Here is a 27,418-nt window from a genome sequence, read left to right on the forward strand (position 1 = left end):
TCTGAATTGGTGTATAATAACAACTATTCTTGAAGTAGATATTAAAATTCAGTTTGTGGTGTAAACTCTGTACTTTCAAATGCTATTATTATTATTATTATTATTAGTAGTAGTAGTAGTAGTAAGAAGCAAATCGTTATGCGCAGAGACCACAAGAAGACACAGAAATGTTTGAAAGTGGAAAGCCTCCATCTGTATTTTTGAATCATTTAGAAGTACTATTACAAAATAATAAAACATGTCAAAGGACATATTAGAAACGTATAACGGGCTAAAAAAAAAAAAAAAAAAAAAAAAACAGCCAAGGACAATAGAAAAAAAACTACCTCAATTAAAATTTTATATTTTAAGCTCTTCTATTTCACATTCCCAAGGCAGTAATTCACAAATTAAAGTGTAGCTCTTCACTCCTTTGACTTATTATATTTCTCTCCACCTTCATGTCCTTTTGCAAATAATGACATTTGTTCTATTAGTTTAAGGCCAGATTGTATGCCTTCCTTTACCCATTTCTGTATGGAGGCTGAGGATGGAGGCATGAGTACGTTTGCCCCACTTTCATTGCTTTCGGTGTTTGAGTTGAACTGCCCCTCCGCAGTGTGAGGACCTGTATATAGAGTCACCTTACATGTGCTGCACACATAAGATCTTTTTTTTAAACAACTCACATTAGTGCATTTGTACAGCAACTGTAGCTAGCAGTTACAACAAGCCACAATGTAATGTTTTGAGCATGCCCTAGTGAACCAAACATGTATTCAATTGTTAGCATGTATTTCTGTTTAAAGCTGCTTTATTAAAAAATAAACTACAAGGAAATTGTAGCAATAGTGATCAATTGATTCAAATGAGACAATGGATTACTATGAAAGTACCTACAAGAATAAATACATCACGATTAGGTGATTCAGTATTTCAGGAAAAGAATATGTAGCTAATTCATGTAATACGCATTTTGGAATTGTTATTTGAGGAGGAAAAAAATAGAAAAGAATAATAGAAAAGAATTACAAATGGATATCAACACAGTAGAAACCGTACAAAGTTGTAAAAAATGCATATATGTAGATTAGAAAAAAACCCACAACTGGCAAGTCAATATTAAGTGGTATTCTTAACTAAATAATATGAATTTGTAGCAAATCGAGTTCTGCCTTCTTTATCCCTGTGCATTTTATTCAACAGACTACCTGGTTTTTGGACTTTTACTGTGAGCAAGTCACAACACCTGAGTCTCATTCAGGGTAAATTCACAGTAATTGGACTGAGCGTGGTAACTGCCAGTGTCTGCTTTTAAGATAAGGCTACTGCTGAGGAGTTAGGGTCAGAGGATCTGGGCTGGTTCAAGGTGAACACATTAGCAAACGCGTGTGCAGGCTGCCCATGTGAGATTACCTGGTATATGCCCTTAGGTAGCCTGTCATACAATGGACTTTCCAGGGATTGTTACTGTCCAGTGGTAGACCATATAGTGTGAATTGGAATTCATAGTGTAAATCTGTAGTGCTTACTAATGGTCTGTGGTGCTTTGACTGCGTTTTATTATTATAGGCAAAATCTGCACTAAAATAGTTTCGCTCCACTTAGGCTGAAGGGTGCAGCGAGATACCAGTCTGGGGATAACCTTGCACCCTAAGTGTAGATTTATAGTCACTGAAACTCTGTGTACACTTGTTATGGCACTTCAAGATTTGTCATATTACGCTGGCTCAGTTCTGAATCCGATTCCAGGCCTTTGTCCCCCCATTCCACTAAGTGAATAACTCTGTTCTGCAATGGAGGGATCAAAGGCCTCCCCACACAACAGAACACTTAGAAGGGCTTGACCTAGTTCCTGGGAAAGAAAGAGGTGTGGAGGAAACCTGCATTTGATAATTAGCTTGTCACACTGCTACTGGACTGGGACAACCCATGCCAACTGGAACAAAGGAGGAGGGACAAATCTCTGATTCAAACAAAGGAAGGTCTCTCCTTTGAAATTTGAAATATTGGTATGTAGGAACCAGGCAGCTGTGCCAGCTAGGTGTGGAGCTGAAACTCTGAGCTCTTTCCACAAATAACTTGAAGTCACTATATTGGATTGTCACATAATGCTGTGAAGAAAGGTTTGGCTAAGGGTGAAGTGAATATGTTGCATCCTAGAATTGACCGGGGGTGCAGGTGCTTTTGAATTTTCAACTTCAGCCTAATGGTCACTGCACAAGGGAAAACACTGTTGAGAAGACATCGGATCTGGGAATGATGACACCAAAAGAATGCTGAGCTGGAAGGAAAAGCCACCTGATGTCCTCTAAGGATGGCATTTGGGTCTTTGACTCCAGCTGATCCCCAAAACTAGGATGGGTCTCTCCAGGGCAAATGACACTGGCCACATTATGCCCTCCTAGGGACAGTAGGAGGAAATGACCTGTTGGGGAACCCTGGATGGTTCATAGAGTTTTATGGACTGGCAATTGACTCTGCTGACACAGAAATGCTCTTCAAGAAGCTAAGTGGCTAAGGGACTGGGGAGTGTGGGTGGGCAGGTGTTACGGTGGCTGGAACTAGAAGACACCCCTCAAGCAGAAGAGAGCACCAGGTACCCAGACAGAGGACAATTGTGGCGCATAGTGCCAGAAAACTCAGCTCCTTACAAAAAGCATCCTTTTGGATGCCAGTATGCCTGACAAAAATTCTCCTTGTGGCTAGGGATGTTCAAAAGGAGTAGAGTAACACAGAAGTAATGAAAATCGGCCATATGGGTCAGGAGAAATGGGCCTATGAAGTCTAGCTCCCTAGAATAAAAAAATTGAAAATGAAGCATATGGGGCCAGGTGTATGAAAGTATTTTGTATTCGCAAACGGTGCGAATGCCTGTTTGCGAATGCAAAGTGCCATTTCAGAATGTATGAAATACATTCTGAATGCAATTTTAAGGAATCGCTAAAATAGCGATTCCTTAAAATTGCAACCCTGTTTAGAGAGTCGCAAATTGCGACTCTCTAAATTAGAAATCGCAAATAAGGATTCCTTATTTGCGATTTCTTAGCACATGTATGAAGCCATTTCCTAAATGCGATTTGGGCATTTAGGAATCGCTAATTACCACCAAGTTGAACTTGGTGGTAACCATGTGCAAAATTTTAAAATGCATTTAAAATGCATTTTTAAATTGTACATGTAAAGCACACATGCCCTTAAAGCACACGTGCACCTTACATGTCCCCGAAACAGGCCCATAGCTGCGAATGGGGCCGGTATCGCAATTTGCGATTCGGTAATAGCATTTGCGATTTTTAAGAAATCGCTATTACCGATTCGCAAATGTGATACATGGCACTTTGCGAGTCGGAAATAGCGATTTCTTAAAAATCGCTATTTCCGAATCGCATAGGGCCGTGATGATACATCAGGCCCATGGTGATTTGCTGTTAATTCCTCAATTTCCCCAGGGAGGGACAAGCTGTTGGAGGTTAAGCAACAAAATGTCTTTATTATTTGCCCTTGGGGGTCACACATCTCCCCTGGCATATAATAAAGTGTCCCTAAGGACCAAAGCCGTATCCTGGTGTGGTGTGTTGTCTGTCCCCAGAATCTGTGCAACTGTGCTAAGGACGCTACTGCACGAAGCCTGTGATGCTACCTAAACCTGGATCTGTGGACCTCGCTATGGTGCGATCACCCCACTGTCAGAGTAGGCCCATCGTCGCTGCAGCCGCTGATGGCCGCACAAACTCGTGAGTTGGAGTATCATATATCTGATGTTTGTGACACCCAACCCCATCGCAGCTCCTGTCACCCTGTAATGTAATCGCGACCTGTGAGGTCTCCCTCGCAGCCTCATGACTTCACCAGAGTTCGTCTTTGCTGGAGGTGCCAAGGGACCAACTCCTCGCAACTGCTGCCACCTCACCTCCACTGCTCGGCAGCAAGGACCCGACGCCTCTTCATGATGCCTCTGCTCCTTCGTCCTTCAGCACCAGAACTGACGCTGCATCGGATCTAGCGATGCCTCGCACCCCAACTCCATGCTCCGGCCCGTTTTCCACATGTTTTGCCAAGGTACTGTACCTGGGGGTCGTGCGACTCAGTGATGTGCACCAGTGGCATCACATTGTGGGAAACAACTCCGTCACGACAACGCTTTAACCTTAGATTGCAGCATTTGTGCCTCTAGGCACTTTTTTGGGTTTTTTAATTATAAAAGTCATTTTTTTATGTGCATGTGTTTATGGTGGATTTTTATTGTATTTGGTCTTGTTTTATTTTGATAAATATATACTATTTCTCTAAACGTGTGTGGTGTTCATTTTGTGGAGTTTCACTGTATTACTGTGTGTGTTGGTTCAAACACTTTGCACCTTGTCTCTGGTTTAAGCCTTTCTGCTTTTGTCACGCTACCAAGGGGGTGTGCAGGGGTTAACCGGGTGTGTTTCTCCTTTACCCTGACTAGAGTGAGGGTCCTTGCTGGGACAGGAGGCAACCTGACTGCCAACCAAAGACCCTATTTCTAACACTTCTCATAAAATATTCACTACTCTTGCGAGGAGCACCCCATGATCCCATTTGAGGGAATTACATTTGTATATCTGTTCCTTGTGGTTCTGCTCGGAGGGCATAACCAAGCACACTCCCAGTTTGTGACACTTCCACTGTGTTTGGTGGGCTGCATCATGTATAGAGGCCCTCATGGATTGATTTTATTACTAGCCAAAGTCCACAGGAGCCCTAAAAATATGTCAGCTGAAGAGGTTTTCATTGATTTTATATTCAAATTGAGCTGGATCTTATACTTTTGTGCTCTGAACTGCAGGAACCTCTTATGGTTAGTCGATTGGCTACATTAGCAGTATGTACATAGTAAAAGAAAGACTGTGGCACACCTGTTTCAAACTGAAATGCTTTATTTACAATGTTGATGTTGCTAGGTCAATGCTTACCTTTAAAATGAATGATTTTGAATATTAATATTGGTCCCATTGATTTAATGGAAATGCAGTGTTGAATCATGACATGTGGCTATTTTTATTAACGTGGTGACCCATTAACAAAGGTTCTAGGCCTGCCTTATTGATGGTGGCCTCCTTATAATGTGATGTTTTATCTAGTATAGATGAGGGGTACAGTGGATATAGGGTTCCGGGCCCACACGTGGTGTGACATGATAAGATGGTATCACCAAATGTATTTCTAGCCGTCTGATGTACATATTTGCAACTTAATGCAGGCGATTAAGTAGTATGTGTTTGACGGAAGTACTTTTCCTTTTTTAAAGAAAAAGCACTGACTGGGCAATGGTGTATTGAGTGTTGTTGTTGCATACCAGCGAGCGGGGGTTACTAGCCCACACCACCATCCTTGAGTCCGTCTTGGATTGCTCTGCTTCACTGCTCTAAGAGAGTAAAGTACTACTATGGGATTCTTGGGTCCCAGTGTAAGCACAATTGTGGATTTATTACTTGTGAAGGGCTTCTATCCTTTGCATCTAATAACCCTATTTCTTACATAATTCTATCAATTATAAATACAGGCATTAAGCTATTATGAAAAAACACACACTGTAACCTATCTTTCTAAATATATATATGTATGCAAAAAAGAATAGAGAACTCTGGGAAGTTCCCAAGTTTAGGTGGAGAGTAGCTCTAGTAAGGAGCACTCTGTAATACCAGCGACACTCTAGAGTTGCTCACCTCAAATGCCTGTTTATCTAGCAAAGTTTTTAAGCATTGGATCAGCACAGTGCTATCCACTCCGAGCTAGATAGTGACAAAGGGGGTGATTCTGACTGTGGCGGGCGGCCGTGGCCGCCCGCCACAGTCCCGCCGACAAATGACCGCACCGCGGTCAAAAGACCGCGGCGGCCATTCTTACATTTCGGCCGGGCCGGCGGGCGATCTCCAAAAGAGCGCCCGCCGGCCCAGCGGAAATGCCCCTGCAACAAGGATGCCGGCTCCGAATGGAGCCGGCGGAGTTGCAGGGGTGCGACGGGTGCAGTGGCACCCGTCGCGTATTTCAGTGTCTGCTTTGCAGACACTGAAATACTTTGCGGGGCCCTCTTATGGGGGCCCCTGCAGTGCCCATGCCATTGGCATGGGCACTGCAGGGGCCCCCAGGGGCCCCGCGGCACCCCCTACCACCATTCTGTTCCTGACGGGTGGATGGCGGTAGGGGGTGTCACAATCCCCATGGCGGCGGAGCGCGAGGATTCTCCCGAGCAGCGGAAAGTCGGCGGGAGACCGCCGACTTTCCGTTTCTGACCGCGGCTGAACCGCCGCGGTCAGAATGCTCAAGGGAGCACTGCCAGCCTGTTGGCGGTGCTCCCGTGGTCGGTGACCCTGGCGGTCACCGGCCGCCAGGGTCAGAATGACCCCCAAAGTCTTTTGCCGTTCATACAGCAAAGTCTTTAAGCATAGGTTTGACACAGTGTCAACCTTGCCGAGCTGTAAAATGACATAAACTGATGATTTAAGATTAAATTACTAACATACTTAATGGCTTTATCTATCGAATCTCACAGGTATAAGACTTTTAAGTCTTACATTTTGTATTTTAGCTAATGGGAGAAATTGCAAGATCCTGGGCTTCTGAGCAAGTTTGGGAAATAATGTGTGTAGCCATAAACCTCAAGTGATTAATTACATAGGAAGAACATGATTTGGAATTTTGCAACTTTCAAACAAAATCCTTAAAAGTAAAAGAAATATCTAAAGAATATAACATTTATCCTAGATGTTTTGACTTTGGAAAGTATCCCCTAATAAGAATCTCCTGACTTTAGTTGAGTATACAAGCAGAATGATGGTTCATGAAGTTGGTAAAATGAATGCCACCATTGGCTTTAGGTTTTCTAAACCTATCGAAAGATATGCAAGCTTTCCTATTGTTCCAGATAAACTCAATTTAATAAAATGTTAATGCAGTTTTACTGGAAACCAAAGGTGAAAATTGATAATAGGTAGCATTATAATGTTTGTAGTGTCAAGCCTCCTCCATCAATATAGAAAGTGGTGTTGCCAATATTCAGACATCATACTGATCTTACCCTTATTCTCTTCTAAAAAACTTCAGTCATCTCACTGGTTGAATTGGAATAAAGGATACTTCAACCAATAATTTTCATAGAGTTCCATTTAAACATATTTTTAAAACAATAGTTATTAAACGCCATGAACTCAGGATTTGTCAATATTGAATTTGTATTCAGAGTCTCCAGAATAAGATGACACATCATAAAAAGATGGAATACGGGTTTTTGGATTAGACATGTACTTTTAAGTTTTACATGTCCTGATAGTAAAAAACACTTAAATTAATATTTCACTACTGCAAGGCCTATCTCTCCTGTAGGATAACATAGAATAACATTGGAGTTAACTTGTTAAGTTTCATAAGTGTAATTTCCAAATGGGAGGAGGCCCCAGTTAATTTTTGGTGTCTCTGGGATCACAATTTAAAGTCTTAACATGTGGTGTCAGATTCTGACAATGTCACTTTTAAAAAGTTGGCATTTTTCTGCCTTAGGGCCTCATTATGAGTGTGGTGGTCCTGAGACCGCCACACTTGCGGTGAGGATCAGACCACAGCACTCGCAGTGATAGTCAGACAGCTGCACTCCAGGCGGTCTAACCACCACATTCCAACCCTGGGGGGCGGCTCTGCAAGGGTACTCCCGTCCCCTCAAGGACCATGGTTCCTGATGGGCTGACGCCGGTCTGAGTTGTATTCGGCCACGGTGGCTCAGAACTCAAAGCCACTGTGCTGATTAAAACTCAGCTTTCCGTGAGGCTTTCCATGGCGGGGCCTCCTCAACGGAAAGGCTGGTAGAAAGCCAGTGCTGGGTACCATAGAGGGAGACAGTGCGCATTCTGATGGTGCTGTGTGCTACGGTATTGGCCTGGGCTACCTTAAAGGGGCAAAGGCCAATATCATAGTACTGTTCCCGCCAGTCAGCAGAAATGCATAATACAATGTTGCCACTGGTCAGCCTGGCAGAAACATTGTAATACACCTGTGGGAGGGGTGCCAGCGGCATGACAGTGCCATCCTCCCATGAGTTTGGTGGTCGGCTTGTCTGACCGCCAAACTCATATTGAGATCCTTAGCCTTTTAGTGCCTGTAGCCTGCACCTGGGTCACAAGACTGGGTGTAGGTGACAGTTGAGTTTTGTGTAATCCTCCTAAACTGCCTTACATAATAGGGAGTGTAGTTGTGCCTGGATGGGACATCACTGGCAGCAGGGGAGAAAGGAGCTGGGCACAGCCCCACTTACACTTCAACAGGTTGTTGTCAACCTCCACACAAAGTGCTGCATACCCCCTGTAGTTATGCTGGAGCCAGGGCAGGGAAGACAGGCTGCCTGGGAACTTCAAAGGGAAACCTCTGGAAACTTCTCTCCCTCTTCAAAGGCACAACTGTGTATCAATATTGGATCTCAGACACCACCACTTCAGTACATTTCTGGACCTGTGGATATACTGCCAGGAAGAGGGACAATTTGCATTGTTGAAAGGACTGGTATTCTCCTGTACTGGTGCTCTGAAGGAACTGGTGCTATGACCCGCTGTCCTCTTACCTGGGGAAGAAGAACTGGATGTGTGACCTCATCTTGAACCCAGGACCCCGGAGTGACTCAAAGGGCTATTCTTTCGGACTCCTGATCTGAGACTGAGTGACATAAAAGGCTTCCCAACAGCAGTGTGTTCCTGATCTACAAGTGGTGCTTCTTTGGTCTTGGACCCCTGGTGTGGCTCAGTGGCCCTTTAAATTAAGCTTTTGGGCTCTGCAACTGTGAATGGGCTCATTTGCATCATGAAAAGGCCACCTGCCGAAATTCAATAAGAGATACCACCGGTCCATCTCATCACACTGCAAGCATCGATTTCCCATGGAGTACCTCAAATGTGAATCACCAGCTCACCCACCCATGATGCCCAGCATGCTCCTCGCGCCACGCCGACCACTATCCGCAATGCTCTCCTTGGTCCTCACAACCCTCTTCAATGTAAACGGGACTCTTAGCACAAAGCCTGAGAAGGTAAAACTTCAATGGGACTGATCTGGGACTGTACCAAACCCACACTCCATAGGGGTTGGCCTGTACTTTTGACTTTGACCTGCTCCAGCGCAACCAGATATTTTTGTAATTCTGGTTGTGTTTTATATATTTAATCTGGCTCTTTTTTGTGTAACCTGGTTTGGTATCCATTTTGTGTGGTGTTTTCACTGTGTTACTGTTTGAAGTATTGCATAAATACTTTACACGTTGCCTCTAAGTTAAGTCTGGCTACTCTGTGCCAAGCTACTAGAGGGTTTAGCAAAGGTTACTTTTGGGATTTGCTTGTGCCTTACCCTGTTCGACCAGCCCGCCTCCCCCCAGCCAAACAACAACCCATATTCTCACAAATGCATAGTAGGATCTCAGTTCTATTCTGTTGTACAACCGTTCTGTCTATTTTTGTTGTGGAGTAAAACCACTAGTACTAGATGTTGTGTTTAACAGACCTGAACAGTGTAGAAGGGGACCACACAATGTTGACGGAGTACTTCATTGGTGTATGGTAACTCAGAATGCATCATTTTTCTGACAGGAATGTCAGACTTTGAATTACAGTTTGCCAGAAGAGCTAAACATATCTTGGAGCAGAAGAGGACGATTGAGTCTCTGGGGACAACATGGATGCCTGGGTCTGGGAGTGGAGCATAATGTGACCATTCTATTTATTTTGACAGATTCTGCCCAGTCCAGTGAGATGATGGGTGTTGAATAGTATGGAAAATATATTTGGGCATTTCAAGATTCATCAACTGATGCTAATGCTCCTTTTTGTTAAATAGAATAGTGACAGCAACAGATGACTAGTTGTTGTTCATCATGGGTGCAGTTAAGTTAACCGAGAGCAAGTGTAGAAGGTGAAAGTGAAAATATGGTCAATGTAAGGGGAAGTACTCCTAGACTTCCACTGTAATCTATTGTTTAAACAATTATGAATATCCAATCTACAATAAATGTAGCATAAATAAAGTTTTATTGCTTTTTGTTTCTTTTTACATTGTCATCACAAAAGAAGATTATACTTATGTTGGTAGGTGCTCCTAATTCGAAAAGCACAGTGAAAGTAAATATTGTAAAAAGAAGTGAAGGTGATATATACAACATATACAGAAGGTGGTTTAAGAACAATATGGACTTCAGATGGCTCCGTCAATCCAGGAAGCCCTGAAGTTACATAGAATGTCTTCATAGTTTTAATCCACATTCAAAATCATGTTGACGTTTCGACCCTATATGTTGACATAAATCAATGGTGGGTCATCATCAGGACCGGGGATAATGTCTGGTCGGTAGCACCTAGGGAATCCGGTTAGGGATAAGGATCTTCTAGGTCAAGGACGTTATCATGATCAGTAATCTTGGTCTAAGGATGTCAATCAAGGTAGTGCAATGGTCTATAGCTGTGGTTCAGTCACAAACACAGCCGTGGAAAAATGAGGCTGAGGGCTCACAGAATATAACGATTGTGCCGTATTATGTAGGTGTAGTTCAGTCACAGACTCAGCCGCACATAAATGAAGGCTGAAGGCTCACTGTATCTATTTTGTAGATTTAGGACATCTGTGTCACCGGGAAACTAAGTGGTTGGCCGCACATATTACTCGTGCGGTCGGGATTATAAATAGAAAGCCCTATGTAGAAGGTGGTCAAATCATATAGAAAAACAGCACTAAGATCAATTGAGGAAGATTTGTGTTATCAGTGTAGAAGGAGGCAGATGGGCCTGCTTGGCTTATAAGATTAGAGAGTTACTTACCCGGCTCTGATAGTATTAGGATTGATAGTAGAAGGATTGAGGGAGGACCGCAAGCAATAAGGGGGGTGCTTGTAGTATAGCCAGAATTGTGGGTGAAGGTGGGAGATGTAAGGTGATGGGGCAAATATATATTTTTGACTCTGTATGCCTCTGAAGACCAGCATTCAAAGTGACTTACACCTGCTGTGTGATGTTCAATATCACTACCATTTCTCAGTATCTCCTGGTGCTCCTGAGCTCTGAAAATATTGTCGGGTCTTTCTTCAGTTTGCTATGGATATTCATGTATGGAGCATCAGTTAGACTTGGTGTAAAAATGGTTTGTGAAAATTCTTTAAGTTTAAGACATCCAAGGGTGAGAGTGCAAGCCTGTTAGAAATGGGGTCTTTGGTTGACAGTCAGGTTACCCCCTGTTCAAGCAAGGACCCTCACTCTAGTCAGGGTAAAAGAGAATCACCCTCAGCTAACCCCTGCTTACCCCCTTGGTAGCTTGGCAGAGCAGTAGGCTTAACTTCACAGTGCTAGGTGTAAAGTATTTGTACCAACACACACAGTAACTTAATGAAAACACTACAAAATGACACCAGTTTAGAAAAATAGGTAATATTTATCTAAACAAAACAAGACCAAAACAACAAAAATCCGACACACAGAAGTCAAGTTATGAATTTTTAAAGATTAAACTAAAAAATAGCGCTTAAAAACACAAAATGCTTCAATGAGGTGTTAACACTGCATCGTGACGGAGTCGTTCCCAACAAGCCGACACCAGCGGTGCTGGACACGGAGTCACGTAGACCCCCAAGTACAGTACCTTTGGTGAAGAGTGAAAACAAGTTGATGTGCAAAGTAGGGGATCGCGGCGTCAGTGCGAAACGTTGAATCTGCGCACTTCGAGCGGTGTCGGTCATGACGTGGTGCAGTGAGTTCCACAGAGTTGCGGACTTCAGCGGGACTTCAGCGGCGTCAGGCCTGCGAAGGTCATCGCGTTCCAGCGAAGATCACAGAGTCAATTGCAGGCGGAGTTACCAGATTCAGCAGCGGCGTCGGTCCGAAGACGTCCAAAGTCGATTTCCTTGGATTTCCACCAGCTTTCCTTTCAAGGGCCCAGGGACTGGATAGGGCACCACTTGTCAGAGTAGGAGTCTCTCCAGAGACTCCAGGTGCTGGCAGAGAGAAGTCTTTGCTGTCCCTGAGACTTCAAACAACAGGAGGCAAGCTCTAATTCAAGCCCTTGGAGATTTCTTCACAAGTTGGAAGGCACACAAAGTCCAGTCTTTGCCCTCTTACTCTGGCAGAAGCAGCAACTGCAGGATAGCTCCACAAAGCACAGTCACAGGCAGGGCAGCACTTCTCCTCAGCTCCTCTCCAGGCAGAGGTTCATCTTGTTTCCAGAAGTGTTCTAAAGTCTATGGTTTTGGGTGCCCTTCTTATACCCAATTTCTCCTTTGAAGTATCCCTACTTCAAAGTAAAGTGTCTTTTGAATGTGAAATCTTCCTTTCCCAGGCAAGGCCCCAGACACTCACCAGGGGGTCAAAGACGGCATTGTGTGAGGACAGGCACAGCCCTTTCAGGTGTAAGTACCCACTCCTCCCCTCCCTCCTAGCACAGATGGCTCATCAGGAAATGCAGACTACACCCCAGCTCCCTTTGTGTCACTGTCTAGTGCGAGGTGCAACCAGCCCAACTGTCAAACTGACCCAGACAGGGAATCCACGAACAAGCAGAGTCACAGAAATGGTATAATCAAGAAAATTTTCACTTTCTAAAAGTGGCATTTTCAAACACACAATCTTAAAATCAACTTTACTAGAAGATGTTTTTTTAAATTGTGAGCTCAGAGACCCCAAACTCCAGATGTCCATCCGCTCCCAAAGGGAATCTACACTTTAATCAGATGTAAAGGTAGCCCCCATGTTAACCTATGAGAGGGACAGGCCTTGCAACAGTGAAAAACGAATTTAGCAATATTTTACTGTCAGGACATATAAAAACACATTACTATATGTCCTACCTTAACCATACACTGCACCCTGCCCTTGGGGCTACCTAGGGCCTACCTTAGGGGTGCCTTACCTGTAAGAAAAGGGAAGGTTTAGGCCTGGCAAGTGGGTACACTTGCCAAGTCGAATTTACAGTTAAAACTGCACACACAGACACTGCAATGGCAGGTCTGAGACATGATTACAGAGCTACTTATGTGGGTGGCACAACCAGTGCTGCAGACCCACTAGTAGCATTTGATTTACAGGCCCTGGCACCTCTAGTGCACTTTACTAGGGACTTACTAGTAAATCAAATATGCCAATCATGGATAAACCAATTACATACAATTTACACAGAGGGCATATGCACTTCAGCACTGGTTAGCAATGGTAAAGTGCTCAGAGTTCAAAAGCCAACAGCAACAGGTCAGAAAAAATACGAGGCAGGAGGCAAAAAGATTGGGATGACCCTGCATAAGCAAAAAAGTCCAACAAAGCCCTTGCCATAAAACATCTAAATGCCTGGGCTACATCAAATGTGCTCCAGTAAGTTCTCTCACTGTTTCCCAATCCCCATTTTCTCCTGTTTGCAAACTAGTTGTTTGGAAATTCCTATTTCTTTGATTACAGTTTTTAATGGAATGTTTTGGACTAGCATCAGAATTCCCTACTTCTACACAACTACAAATATGATTGCGACATCAGATAGGAAAGGGGACAAATTAGGAATTGTCAAAGTGAAACCATGAAAGGAGAAGCAAGAATTAGAGCAGTAGAGTTGAAGGCAGAGTTGGTTATGATAAATTGGGAGTAGACACAGGACCCAGAATGCAGTGATTCAAGAACAAAATCCATCCCAGCAGAAGGAAGCATAGTGGACAAAAGTATTGGGATTGGCAAAAGTATGTTTGCCAAGACCATGTAAGAGAATTCAGGTGTGTCTGGAAAATGGCAATACAATTTTTCCAGGTTCTCAGCTAAGGCTTAAATCATAATTTTAAATTTATTATGTAGAGATGCGTTGATGAGGCTTGGTGAGTGAAGACAGAGTGGTGGAGAGTTTCTTGGACTTAAGTAAGATGATCATGACCAAGAAGGCCACCCATGAGGTAGTGTGATGAAAGAACATGAGGGCTTAGGCTGCTATTTTTCTGACTATATTATTGGTACATAATTAGTGCCTCAGGATGGTGTCTCATATGCCTATGCATATGCTTAAAGATTATGGTAGCATTTTTGGAAAGATTATGTGGGTAGGTGATTAGGTAGGAGTTTGGGCCTGATATGAGTAAATTGCCAGGTATGCAGTGAGAGGTATGATTGCAGAGTGTCTGGCACGATCTGTAATCTGCACAGAAATTGAGGTATGACCCTGGAGTAATCCATAATAAGAGACAGCACCGCAATTCTAGTTGGTTATTCTTTTGCATTTCTTAGGTTAAGGTTAAGTCCTTAACACTTTCATAAAGGGAGAGCAGTCTAGATTTATGTAGGCTTTTAGATCCACTCAGGAGTTAAAGTGTAGCTCCTCTGATTTTAGTATTCTTTAAATCCACAATTAATGACAGCACTGCTTATCTGATCCTATTTGTCACATAGAAGACTGATAGTGGGCATATTAGTGATATGTTTATTATTAGTATGGCAGTGTGGAGTTCTTGGTTTAATGTCCAAAGACGTCTCCTCGAGGCCTATTTATCTTGTCATGGTGCCATTGAGGATTTTCTACTGTGGTATTGAGGATTTAGGTCTGTAGAGATAATGAATGCAGATATTTGTCAGAGCATTCAGAGAAATTTGTCACTCTTCAGATCAATACTCACATATTTCTCCAGGCACAATTGTGAGAATTCTATTTTGTAATGAAAATACAGCAGTCTAAAGAATTGTTTTTTTGTTGTTGTCAGGTCAGGCAGAATATACAGTGTACTAATTCTGAAGTGAGTAGAGCAAACATTCTTTGTTCTTTTGTAATCGGGCCAGGCTCAGAATGCATCTTGGTACCCTCACTGTTTCTAATTGGGTATGTTCCTAAAAAGTGCAATTTTCAGCAAGTGCATTTGGGGGTGTCACTTCCTGAGTCACAAAGGGCCATGGATAGAACATCTACTGATTCTGTGACTCCTCTTTTAAAGAGGGTCTCAACTCCTGAACCACAAGGCTTGTGTGGATATCATCTTACGTTCTTACCAGCTACACCTCAAAGTGAGACTCTCATTCCTCCAAACCTATCTTTATTTCTGGTCTTGGATGCATGTGTGCTGTTTCTCCATGCTCATCTTGGCTCTGACAGGGTCTTCACTGCCCTGGAGGGCTGGGGAGTGGTCATTGACTGTTCCTCTTTCAGGACCCTTACTGCTCCAAAGAGCTGGAGATTGGTCATCCTCCATTGTTAGACACTTCGAGAATCACAAAAAACAACAGTACCAATAGAGAGGATGAAGGCTACAAAGGCCACTCAGTACCATGAACAGGGAGAGGTATCCACCTGTTGGGCATGGTTCAGCAAGACATCATCGTGACATGCAGAACACAGATATGTCAGGGGCTCTTTGCATCTTCTATTGATGAGGCAGCCAGAAATCTGGATCTATGGTAATCTGGGTAGCATGGCCACTAGGCTATTAAGCATCATGGGACTTCCAAGATCATAGGGTAGTCCTGTGGGCTGAGAGGTAGCACATGGCATGTAGTCAGAAAGAGATCAGACAGTCAAGCAGTGCCATCGCTTTTGCTTCTTTCGTCAAATGTAGCTAAATCCGAATCTTCATAGATTGTGATCCTGACCAGAGAAGGAGGGGTGGGGCATTACAAAGCTCTCAATTCTTTGGTCACTGATGTGTCAAATTGTTTGTACCAGCAAAGTACACCACTCCTCTTTCTCAATCCTGTGTCTCACTTTTAGGATAACAGTGACTACTGGTGGCCGGCAGGCTGTCCAGACCCAAAACACACTACTGGGTTGAGCCCGCTGGCTTTTGTTCTCATTGAATAAATAAGTAAATCATCTTGAAACCAGAATTTATGTTGAAGCTCTCCAATTATACATTTTAATTGTTCATTAAATGCATCAATCTTCATGGTGTACAGTGTATGTATTCAAACATTTGTTCCATTGAACATTCATATGTGTCAAAAATGATACAGCTCTAGGCACTTTTCCCAAATCTGGGCCTCAACAGCTCTTTTACTTTCTCAGCTCCAAGGGGTGACATACATTAAAATTTCTCAATACAAATTACAGCAAAACCATTGGCTGCACATTCAATCCCAGAGACCAACTTCAGTTTCAAAGGGCTTTTTTACAGAGTCAAAGTTATATAAATGAGTCTCAAAACCATAATATAAATATACAAAATCACCAAAGGAGAACTGAAGTGTTGTACAACACTGAATTTATTCAGTATGTACAGAACCAAGATCTCAATAACAATACTGCAGAAAATCAGAAAAAGTGCCTACTGCAATAAATCCAAATTCAAGTTTTCATGCCTAACAATTAGATCTAGATTCCTATCTATTCTAAATACTTAAGGGGTTTCAGAGAAAAGTGTCAGCACTACAGAAATCTATATAGAGGTTTATTTTGAGAGATGTGAGTAGCGTAAAATCACTTAGAAAAAATAGAGAGTGAGATCTGTACCTAACATCAGTCATGTGGCAAAGGAAATCTTCTTCTGTAAATCACTAAACCATCACTTAAATCTTGATTCTTCCAGAAGCTCACATCATCGTCAGAACCTTCCACAGAAAAACAAAATCATAAATTGTACATTCTAATTAGCAATTATATTCTTTCGAGCTTCTTCTATTCAAACTTGAGATACCCTCACACTTAGGAATTTCAGAAGAGTTACAGCTGCCAACTCACAATACTCCTTCCGTCTTTGGTAACACTCCTTCTCAGGCTTTCTTATCTGTCTCCAATAACTTCACATGCACCTGTTGCTTACAACTCCTTCAAATGTTTTGTCAACCCTGAAATATTCTGGATATACTTCAGCAAGTCCTTACTCTTGGCCATAATATAAATACAACATTGCTGAACATTCAGAATATGACAGACTCCAGCCTCTTTTGTGAGTAACAAATGTAGCGCAAGTTGATTTGCTCATACCATTGATCTTATCCCCACCATCTCTTTCTTTACCAACACCAATGCATTCATTGTGCTTGTAGCTAGCTTATCCACTATTGTAGACATGTTTCTAATCTTCAGGTCATTCAGAATCACTCCTACTGATAGAATTAATGCACCAAAGATATCTCCCACTATTTCAGCAGCACTGACTCCTCATTTAGTTCTAGGTTTCATATCCCACATAAGATCGTCAAAATGTTACACTTGATATATCTTTGGAAATACTACTGCTAGATCAGTGGTTCCCAACCTGTGGTCGGGGACCCCTGGGGGTCCGTGAAGCCTCCTCAGGGGGTCCGCGACTGCTTAGAAAATTAAATAATATTACCAGATTAGGTCCCCAGCTTTCTGTAATGACTGAGAGGGGGGACCCCGGATTCCAAAAATGATTCAGTGGAGGTCCCCAGGTTCCAGTAATGATAAAGTGGGGGTCCTCAGAAGTCAAAAGGTTGGGAACCACTGTGCTAGAGAACACGTACCATTTCATCCTTTCGTTAATTTAAAGTATGCATATTGTCCACAGATAAAATACACTTAAGGAATCACAGGATCCTTTCCATCCAAAAATAATTCACTCCTTCTTTTGTCATCAAAAACACAATCACTCTTTCCTATGAACAATGGGTCTATATAAGTAAGATCAATGTGTATGCACAGTTTCCCTTTTTGTTGCCAATCTAAAGTTAAAGCTGGTAAATTCCCTTGCCCTTGATGTTCTATTTCTTCCTTCTTCCATTTGTGTTGTTCTCTAAGATCTTTATCTGTCTTGGATGTGGCTTCTAATTCCATCATTTGGTCTTCCACTAAGTTCAGAAATGTATTTTCTACCTCATTCATGGAACAGGTCAAATTGTGTCTGTGTGCATATGCAGTGTTTAAAGGCTTCAAAGATACAAAATATTTTACTGCAATTTCTACACCTTTTAAGTAAGGATTCTTATTCAGATGCATAAACAAAGGAGCTTCAGTCAACACTAGGGCATAATTTGAGAAATATTGAAACCTTATGTCACTGTAAATTATGCACAGTAACAGATTACAAGAAATACCATTTGTCAACGGATGTGATGATATGTGATAACTTCTGCTTACAAACGTAGCAGTCCCTAGCATTTGTTGTATTAGTAAACTCGTATAGCAGTTTGAAATATACATTTGCTGAATAATCTCCTCTAGACTCATCTAAGTGTAATGCTTTCTCATCTAACATATAAAGATTGTGATCTTTAAGACTACGAGCTTGCGGGGAAACACTAGGAGATAACTTCTTTCTATAGAAGGTATAGGGGAAAACACTACTAATACCACAAGAGAGCTAAACAATAAAGCACTTTTTGTGTACCTACATTTATTTTTTCTATTTTACTCCATTATGTGTTCAGAGTTGGATATATTACCAAATAAGTACAGCAGCAACAAATATTTCGTCATTTAGTTCACCAGTCCAAACAGCAAATAGAGTTTAAACATTCAAAGTTTGTTTAGCAATAATATACACATCTTTGTGAGACTTCCCTAACTCTACTCCATGTTCTTCTGAATGACAACCCTTCTTCTTCTTCTACTCTGGCCTAGGGAGTCTTCTCAATTCCCTATCAATGTAAATGTCTCTAACATCTACACAAACCAAGTTCATCAATGGCAATGAGAATTCAAGATACAATTCAACCAAAACGTTCAGTTCATGGAGGTTCAGCCAAACCAGTATGTTGATCTCAGTACTCCCAGAACTCTTTGTTTGTGTAATTTCCAAAGTAAATCCACTCAGGTGAAGAATACATACGACTAGGAATTCTTCTTTTTGACCTACTCGGTGCCACACCTTTCTCTTCACTTTCGCTCATGTCAGAGTTCTCAGTCTTTTCAGAAAACATTAGTGGCACACATTCTTTAAGCAGATGCACTTTCCCCCATTCTTTTCTTCTGGGCCAATGGTCTCCCACTTCCACCCGCTTTCTTTCAGCACTAGATCCTTTGTCAGGGTCTGATTGTGAGTTTGAGTTATTCACCACAGGACAAGGCTCAGTTGTTTCTGCTTCAGCTTCAATTGTAGTTTGCTCAAGACCCCTTTCAGAGTGATCAAGTGCTGCCTTCGGGCTCAGTTTGGTCCCTGACAGCTTGACTAACCTGCTCCTGTTGTCTTTCTCTCATCACTGGTTCTTCTGGAACAGGTGCCTTCTTATCAAGGGGAAATTCAACTCTGTGATATGGGAAGCGTAAATCCAGTTGGGGAGACCTCCACATTTCAGAGTAGTCGTTATAACCAGGATCACCTGGTATGCCCCAAGCCAACAGGGTTCCAGACATGTTTTCCTGACATGTTTCTTTACCAAGACCCAATCACTAGGACTAAGGTTGTGGTATTGTTCTTGATGCGAAGGGGCTGTGGATGCTCCGACCTGATGAGACACAGATTGTACCACATCAGGTAGTCCTTTGCAATAATATAGGACCATATCATCTGTAATATTCACAAGTGTATTCGTAGAAATCATCCTCCCCATTATGATCTTGTTGGGTGGACAGTCAAGTCTTTCAATCATATATACTTCGAAGGCTCCTCAACACATGAAGTAAATCATCAGGACACTATAAAGATGTTGAAGCACATAGTTTTACTAGCCTGAATTTCAGCATGCTATTCACCTGCTCTACAAGACCCAAAGCCTCAGGTCTGTAGCTGTAAAGTAGTCTCTGTTCCATTTGCCATGCTGCACACAACAATCTCAGGACCTCATTGTTGAAATGAATTTCTCAATCTGATTCCAAAAAAGTCAGAAAGACAAATCTGGGAATTAATTCTTTCAACAGCAGTTTGGCTGCAGTGAGACTATTGTTTCTTCTAGTTGGATATGCCTCGACCCAATGGGAAAAGATCTATACAATGACCAAAATGTACCTCAACCCATTACACACAGACATCTCAATGAAACCAAGCTGCATCCTGTTAAAAGACCCTCCTGACCTTCCTATGTGACTCAGTGTGACTGCAGTTCTCTTTGCAACATTGTTACCCTGACACACAATGCACCTGTACACAAAGCTTCAGCCATCAATCTGAATTTAGGATTGAACCAAGTCTGTATAAAGAACCTCATCATAGCATCGCTACTGACATGACCTGGACTGTGGAAATATGGAGCCATAGGAGGTTGCACATTTAGGCACTTACTTTCCTCCATTCTTGTTTTCTGGGCCTACAGTCTTCAGTTTCCACTTGCTTTCTTCCAGCACTCGAACATTTGTCAGGGTCTGATTCTGAGTTAGACTCATCCACTACTGGACAAGACTTGGTTGTTTCTGATTCGGGTGACCGCCACATTTCACAACAGTTGTCGTGACCATGATCATCTGTTATGGCTCATGATAACAGGGTTCCAGACACTGATGTGTTTCTTTACCAAGATCCAATCGCCGTGACTGAGGTCATGGCATTGGTCTTGATGTAGAGGGGCTGTGGCTGCTGTGACTTGATAAGACACAGAATGCACCACATCAGCTAGTCATTTGCAATAAGCGAGGACCATATCTTCTGTAATATTCACAAGTGCATTCACAGGAGTTGCTGACAATCTCATTGCCCTCCCCATTGTGATCTGGTGGGTGCACAGTCTAGTCTTTCAATCAGGTACACTCTGTAGATTCATCAACACAAGAGGTAAAGCATCAGGCCACTTTAAAAATGTTAAAACACATACTTTTGCCAGTCTGGATTTCAACATGCCATTCACCTGCTTTACAAGTCCTCAAGCCTAAGCTCTATAGATGCATTGTTGCGACCACAGGCTCAGGACCTCATTGTTGAAATGCGTGCCTCGATCTGATTTCAAGGAAGATAGAAATCCAAATCTGGGAAAGAGTTCTCTCAACAACAGTTTGACTATGTTACAAATTGGGTCTCTAGTTGGCAGAAGTTTCCACCCTATCCGAGGCCACACTCCTAGTCAGGGTAAATCACAACACAACCTAACCTATCCTGTGCTCACACTCCGGTAGCTTGGCACAGAGCAGGCAGGCTTGACTTAGAAGTCAATGTGTAAAGTATTTATCCAATAACTCATACAGTAATACAGTGAAAAGACTACAAAAAGTACTCCACAACAATTTAGAAAAATAGTTAATATTTATCTGAATAAAACAAGACCAAAATGACAAAGGTTCAATATACACAGGTCAAGATGTCACTTTTCAGATGTTTGAGTAAGTCTTAAACTATAGGAATCAATGGATGGATCTATTTAGCACAAAGTACCTGGGATGCATCAAAACAATTATAATGTGGGCCATAGGGGAGGTGTGGCACCGGAAAAGGAAACTGATGAATTAATTCCTTATTGCGCAAGGGAGGCAATTCTTTCCTTGCAGGTGAGACAGGGTGTCAGTTTCAGGACATGCAGCCTCTGTTCCTTACTGTGGTGCAGGGTTGATGACAAATTGGCCACCAGGGAAGATGCATAGAAAATCCAGACTCTCTGTAATGAGGGAAGCATGGCGAAACAGGCACTGCATCGATTCTGAGGTGCTGCATTGATTTTACAGATGCAAGACCGGTGCTGGCACGTCAAGGCATGGATTTTCTCTTTTAAGTGAAGTCTTTGATGGTCCTGAGACTTCTTAACAGGAGGCAAGCTGACCAGCCCTTGGAGATCACTTGTCATGGGAAGGCAACGCACATTCCAGTAGAGTGAGGGAGCAGCATGCAGCATGGTGACAAGCAGAAGAGCAGTCATTCCAGAAAAGCAGTCCAGTTGAGTCCTTTGAGCAGCACTGCAGTATTTCTGACAGAGTCCAGTTGTAGGTCCAGAAGTGTCCAATTTTTAGGGGGTCACAGACCTAGTATATGTATACCCAAATATGCTTTTAAAGTGGAGTAGACTTCAAAGAGTGGTTTTGAAGTGCACCAGTTCCCCTTTCAACCCAGCTCTGCCTGCCAAATGATCTGTGGGGAGTTATCTATCCTTTGTGTGAGGTCAAGCCACTACCCTTTTAAGTGTAGGTGAGGGCCGTTCCTGCACAAGAAGACCCAGCATTATGCAGATGAATGCATATGAAGCTGAGTGTCCTGTGTTTATGGCTGTCTGGGTGGAATGCACAAGGGGAGCTGCCAGCCAGCACAGACTAGACGTGGAGTGGAGACAGGAGAGCAGTAAGTGCATAGAAATGCCTACTTTCTAAAAGTGGCATTTCTAAAATGTTAATGTTAAATCCAACTTCACCAGTGAGCAGAATATTTCACTACCATTCTAACCATACCACCGCCACTCCTTTTAGATAAAAAAATTAACACTTAAAAGTACATAAGGGAATTTCCAGTGCCGGCCTATGAGAGGAGCAGGCTTCACAGTACTGAAAAATGACTTTGGGAGTTTTTCCACTACTAGGCCATGTACAACCTATGGGCTACCAAGGGCCTACAATTGTGGTGACATTTGTAATAAAAGGGGAATTTAAGGCTTGGCAAGTAGTTTTAAACACCAGATCGAAGTAGCAGTGAAACTGCATCCACAGGCCTTGCAATGGTAGGCATGACACATGGTTAAAGGGCTACTTATATGGGTGGCCCAATTAGTGCTACAGACTCACTAGCAAAATTGAATTTACAGGCCCTGGGCACAGATAGTGCACTTTATTAGGGACTTTGAAGTAAATTAAATATGCCAATTGGGTACGAGCCGGTGTTACCTTGTTTTGGGGAGAGAACACATACACCCAGAGTCCTCAAGCCAACAAAAACAAGGTCAGAAAACACAGGAGGAGGAAGGCAAAGAGTTTGGGGTGGCCCTTTCAGAGAGGGCCATTTTCCAACAGGCAACAGTGAGACTATTGTTCCTTCTTGTTGGATATGCCTCAACCCAATGGGAAAAGATGCTTACAATGACCAAAACGTACCATAACCTATTGCACACAGGCATCTCAATGAAATCTAGCTGCATCCCGTTAAGCAGCCCTCCTGACCTTCCTATGTGACTCAAAGTGACTACAGTTCTCTTTGCATCATTGTTAAACTGACACTCAATGCACCTGTGACACAACACTTCAGCCATCAATCTGAATTTAGGACTGAACCAAGTTTGTCTACATAACCTCTCTATAGCATCCCTACTGACATGAGCTGCGCCATGGAAATGTTGAGCCATAGGAGGTAACAGACTATTTGGCAACACTGGTCATCCATCCAGTTAAACCCAAATGTCATCATCTCCTCTGACACAACCTGCTCTGAACCAACTTTGCTGTTCCTCCTCACGCACTTCCTCTTGAAGCCTTTTTACCTTATCCCAGGTATCAAGAGTTGTCAACAAAAGGTTGAAGTTAATCTAATCCATTCCCTCATTTTTTAATTCACTATTAAATTTACAAACATTGTGTGCACAGTATTTTGCAATCTCCTTGGCGTACCTATTGCACAAAGTCACATGATCATATCCAGAGTAATGTGCAGGGCACTTGATCAATGCAACTTGTTCAGGCAATTGTAATGCATCAAGAAGGTTTCTCACTTATTCGCCATTCCGGATTGGAGATCCAATGGACGTCATAAAACCCCTCTGGGACCACAGTTGTTTGAAGTAGTGGACGACACCAAACCGTACTGACTCTCAATAGAGATTGTCACTTTCAATTGATCAGAGACACAGCATGCTCTAATAAGAGCAATCCTTCAGCCAGTTAAGCAGAAAATATTCCTTGAAACCAGGAAGCTTCAAGAACTCCAGAAAGAGTAAAAACAGCATAGTCTGCTCTCAGACTTCCTCTATTGTCTGTCAAACATGAACCATCAACATAAAGAACAAAATCAGATTCAAGTAGTGGTTAATTTTGTATATCTGGTCTTGGTTTGGTGCACAGTTCAGTAACATCGAGACAATCATGGTCCCCTTCACAATCTTCATTTGTTCCTTGACCAAACTCTGGCAACAGAGTGGAAGGATTTAGAATCCCACAATGTTTGATAGTCATGTTTTCTGCAGCCAGGTTAATCTGTTCATACGTATTGAGATAGCTACTTGTAAGGTCCTCTAGGGTCAAAAAGTAAGCACAGAGCGGTTGCCATATATCCCTTGGGCAGGAACTGGGTAGTTGCAAGGATGCAAAGATCTCGCTAGTGGTGTCACAGTAAATGAGACTGTGAAGCCATCTCTGTATTGCTATTTCATGTTTAGCTAGTAGTAGGCCATTGGTGCAAAGCACCACATTGGCTTGGTAATCATCTCTACATACCCCATATGGGCCATCCAGAGGACTGGTGCAATATTGATGTCAGTCATGGATGAAAGCATACTAAAATCCTCCCTCCAGTATCCTCACACCCGACTACATATCCACGCCAGGTGGGCAAAGACTGCTTGCTCTGCATTACAATTCAGGGAATTACAGAGCCATGTGGGATCAATCTTAACTAGGTCACTGGGTGTTACATATAATTTACGTAAAAATGTATAATGCAACAGCTTGTGCCTATGAATGAGGGGTTCTGTGCATGTTTGTGTGCAACATGCATACCACTCCTGGTCTGAAATATACTGTCCCAAATCTGTCCCTTAGGCCTCCTGCACCCACTGGTCACTAAGTGGAAACTGTGCAAGGCAGGTGTGATAGACTTTGGATATGAGGCCGGTACTAGAGTCAGCAGTGATTATCAATATAAGTGAGGTAAAGTCTGCAGGGGGGAGGGGATAGGTGGGGATAAGTGCCCTTAATGTACTTTGGAGACGACCAAGGACAAAGTAATCTATTTGGGTAGCTGTTATAAACCGAGAGTCCTCTATCCTTGAAAATACTTGTCCGTCCGGGAACAGGTCCCCTGTGGTAAATAAGTGATGGGATTGAATGGTGTGGTGGACCAGCTTCTCCTGCGTGAGTTGGAGCCATGGATTGTCTTTCAGAGGAAGGGCTGTTGAGTATAGTGTGGGGGATGCCAGTAGGCGTCGTAGACATCGCCATGCCCTGCAGGTTGTAACAAGAGGTTGAACGTCCATCTGGATACCAGAAGACAGCAGGGTTGTCAGTAGGGTAGGAAACACTGGGTCCTTTCTCGTATGTTGTATGGCAAGCGAGCATCAAGGTGGTACCGATAATAAGTATAATGGTACTGTGCAGTCAGTTAATATAATCGGAAGTGGATGACACCAAATTCCCCTCCTTTGTATGGAAGTGAGAGGATCTCCCAGCGTATGCGTGGATGCTTCACAGCCCATATCAGTTGTGTAAGTGAGCTCTGTAACATTCTGAAGAAGGCGTGGTGAGTGGGATGGGATGTTGATGAATAGATAGAGGAACCATGCGAGTTCGACCATTTTTATCACAATAATATGCCTTGCAATGGACAAGGGAAGGCGGTTCCAAAGTTCTATCTGGGAGTTCAATTTGTCCACAGCTGGGCCATAGTTAAGGCAGATTATTTGTTTGCGGTCTCTATGTATGTAAACACCTAGGTATTTAACCTGATCTGCACTAGGTAAGAGGAAACTCGCAGGTGACCGGAGCGTAGCTTCCATCAGGGGAAATAGTTCAGATTTATTACAATTTATCTGTAACCCTGAGAAGGAGCCATAGCATGTGATCTTGGTAGGTACAGGGTTTAGGTTAGTGGCAGGGTAACGAAGGAAGAGGAGGATACCATTGGCATAAAGGGAGACCAGCAGAGGCCTGGTCTTGAACTAGAGAACTCTATGTAGGTGTCTCTCCTGTAAATGCCGTATCAGTGGGTCCATAGCTATTATAAATAAGAGGGGAGAGAGGGGATATCCCTGTCTCCTGCCTCTAGAAATGGGAAAAGAAGTAAAGCCCCATGGGATCCCAAGATTGTGGAGGGTGGCCTCTAAAAATGGCCACACAAGCAAATCAAAGGCATTCTCTGTGTCGAGCAAGTCTATCGCAGCAGGGACTCTGGGCGAGGCTTTATAAACAGTTGCAAAGACGGTGTGGAGGTTGATTGAGGTGGATCCGTGTGGCACGAACCCCGATTGGACTGGCAAGATATTCTTGTCCATTAACAAGGATAGCTGATTAGCAACCAACTTCGCTAGGATTTTGCTGTCAAGGGGACAGTTCTTGTCACATAGGGTGGGGTATTTTTCTGGCTTCAGGAGCAGAGTGATCAAGGCGTCTCCAAGCGTTGAGGGGAGCACTTTCTGCACAACTGCCTCCTAGTACATATCAAGGAGGTGAGGAGTGAGAAGATTCTTGCATGTTTTATAAAAGATATCCATGAAACCGTCTGTCCCAGGTGCCTTATTGTAATACAACGTATCTATGAACAGTATAAACTCCTCATCGGTGAAAGGCTCACTGAGGAATTGTTGCTCTGAACTTAGCTGAACCATAACCACCTCCTCCAAATATTGTAGGAGAGCCAGGGAACTGGAATGGGTCTTACTAGTATACAGCCATTTGTAATAGTCAAGGATTTGTGCCTGAATGTCCATGGTGCCAGAGGCCATAGTGCCATCTTCCCTTTTTTATCTAAGGGCTCAGGGGTATAGGAGGTGAATCAGGTTGGGCGAATGATAAGGGCCAGCGTATAGCTGGATCTCTCGCCTTCACCATGTTGGCATGCCCTAGCATATTTAGTCATAAATTTAAGTTCACGTTCTGTGAGTTCCGTAAATTCATCCATTAGGCTGGACCTAGCCTGCATCAATGATTCGTTGGGGTTAGTCATCAAGTCTAGTCAGCACAGCCTCCACTCTAGTAAAGATCACAGCGGATAGATCGCAGTACACCTGATTGTTTAAATATAATTATTCCCCTAATGTATGCCTTGAAGGCCTCCCATAGAACTGCCCGCAATGAGGGCCGAGGGTTTATTAAGACTGAAATAATAAATTGTCGCCGAGCGGATCACTTTGTGAAAAACATTGTTGTGCAGGGAAGCGCTACAGACGTTCCATATAGACCACACAAGGGACAGCTCAACTCGGACCAGGAAATGATCTGAGAGAGTATGTGGTAAGTTGGTCATGCCACCCTGCCACTTCATGACCAAAGGTGATAGCAGCCAGAAATCAATCCGGAACCAGGTGCCATTGTGCGCAGAGTAGAAAGTGTAGGGAAGCGCAGTGTTGGTGGATCACCACAAGGGGTCATGGAGGAAGTGCGTTCCACACATGTCATGGAGGCCCTGTAGCGACTGCGGCTTGGTAGAGGATTGTGGGGAGGTGGTGTCCAATGTGGGGTTTTGCAGCAAGTTGAAGATACCCACAATTATCAAATGCTCAACAGGTTCCTTGTCCAAGTGCGAGAGTATTGTATGAAAAACTCAGTGGTGTCGGTGTTTGGGCCATATATATTAAGTAGTGCTACCTGGCGGTTAGCAAGAACACCCCTCATTAGCAGGAATCTGCCACTGGTGTCCCATATGGTGTGTTCATGGTGGAATGGTAAAGTTTTGTGGATCAGGATGCAGATCCCTCCATGAGTAGCTATAATTAGAGATATATCAGTGTAGATCCCAGTGTTTAGCCAGTGGGGAGGTAGAGGTGGGCTACAGATGTGTCTC

General features: G+C 43.1%; 1 protein-coding gene across 1 annotated transcript in view; it reads left to right on the forward strand.

Moving 5' to 3' along the window:
• The window catches only part of VAV3 (vav guanine nucleotide exchange factor 3), a 1,144,177-nt gene that overhangs the window by 1,100,261 nt on the left and 16,498 nt on the right, over positions 1 to 27,418 (forward strand). The gene's annotated exons all lie outside the window — the stretch shown is intronic.

The sequence above is a fragment of the Pleurodeles waltl genome, chromosome 4_2 (genome assembly GCF_031143425.1).
Source record: "Pleurodeles waltl isolate 20211129_DDA chromosome 4_2, aPleWal1.hap1.20221129, whole genome shotgun sequence".
In the NCBI taxonomy this organism is placed as follows: domain Eukaryota; kingdom Metazoa; phylum Chordata; class Amphibia; order Caudata; family Salamandridae; genus Pleurodeles; species Pleurodeles waltl.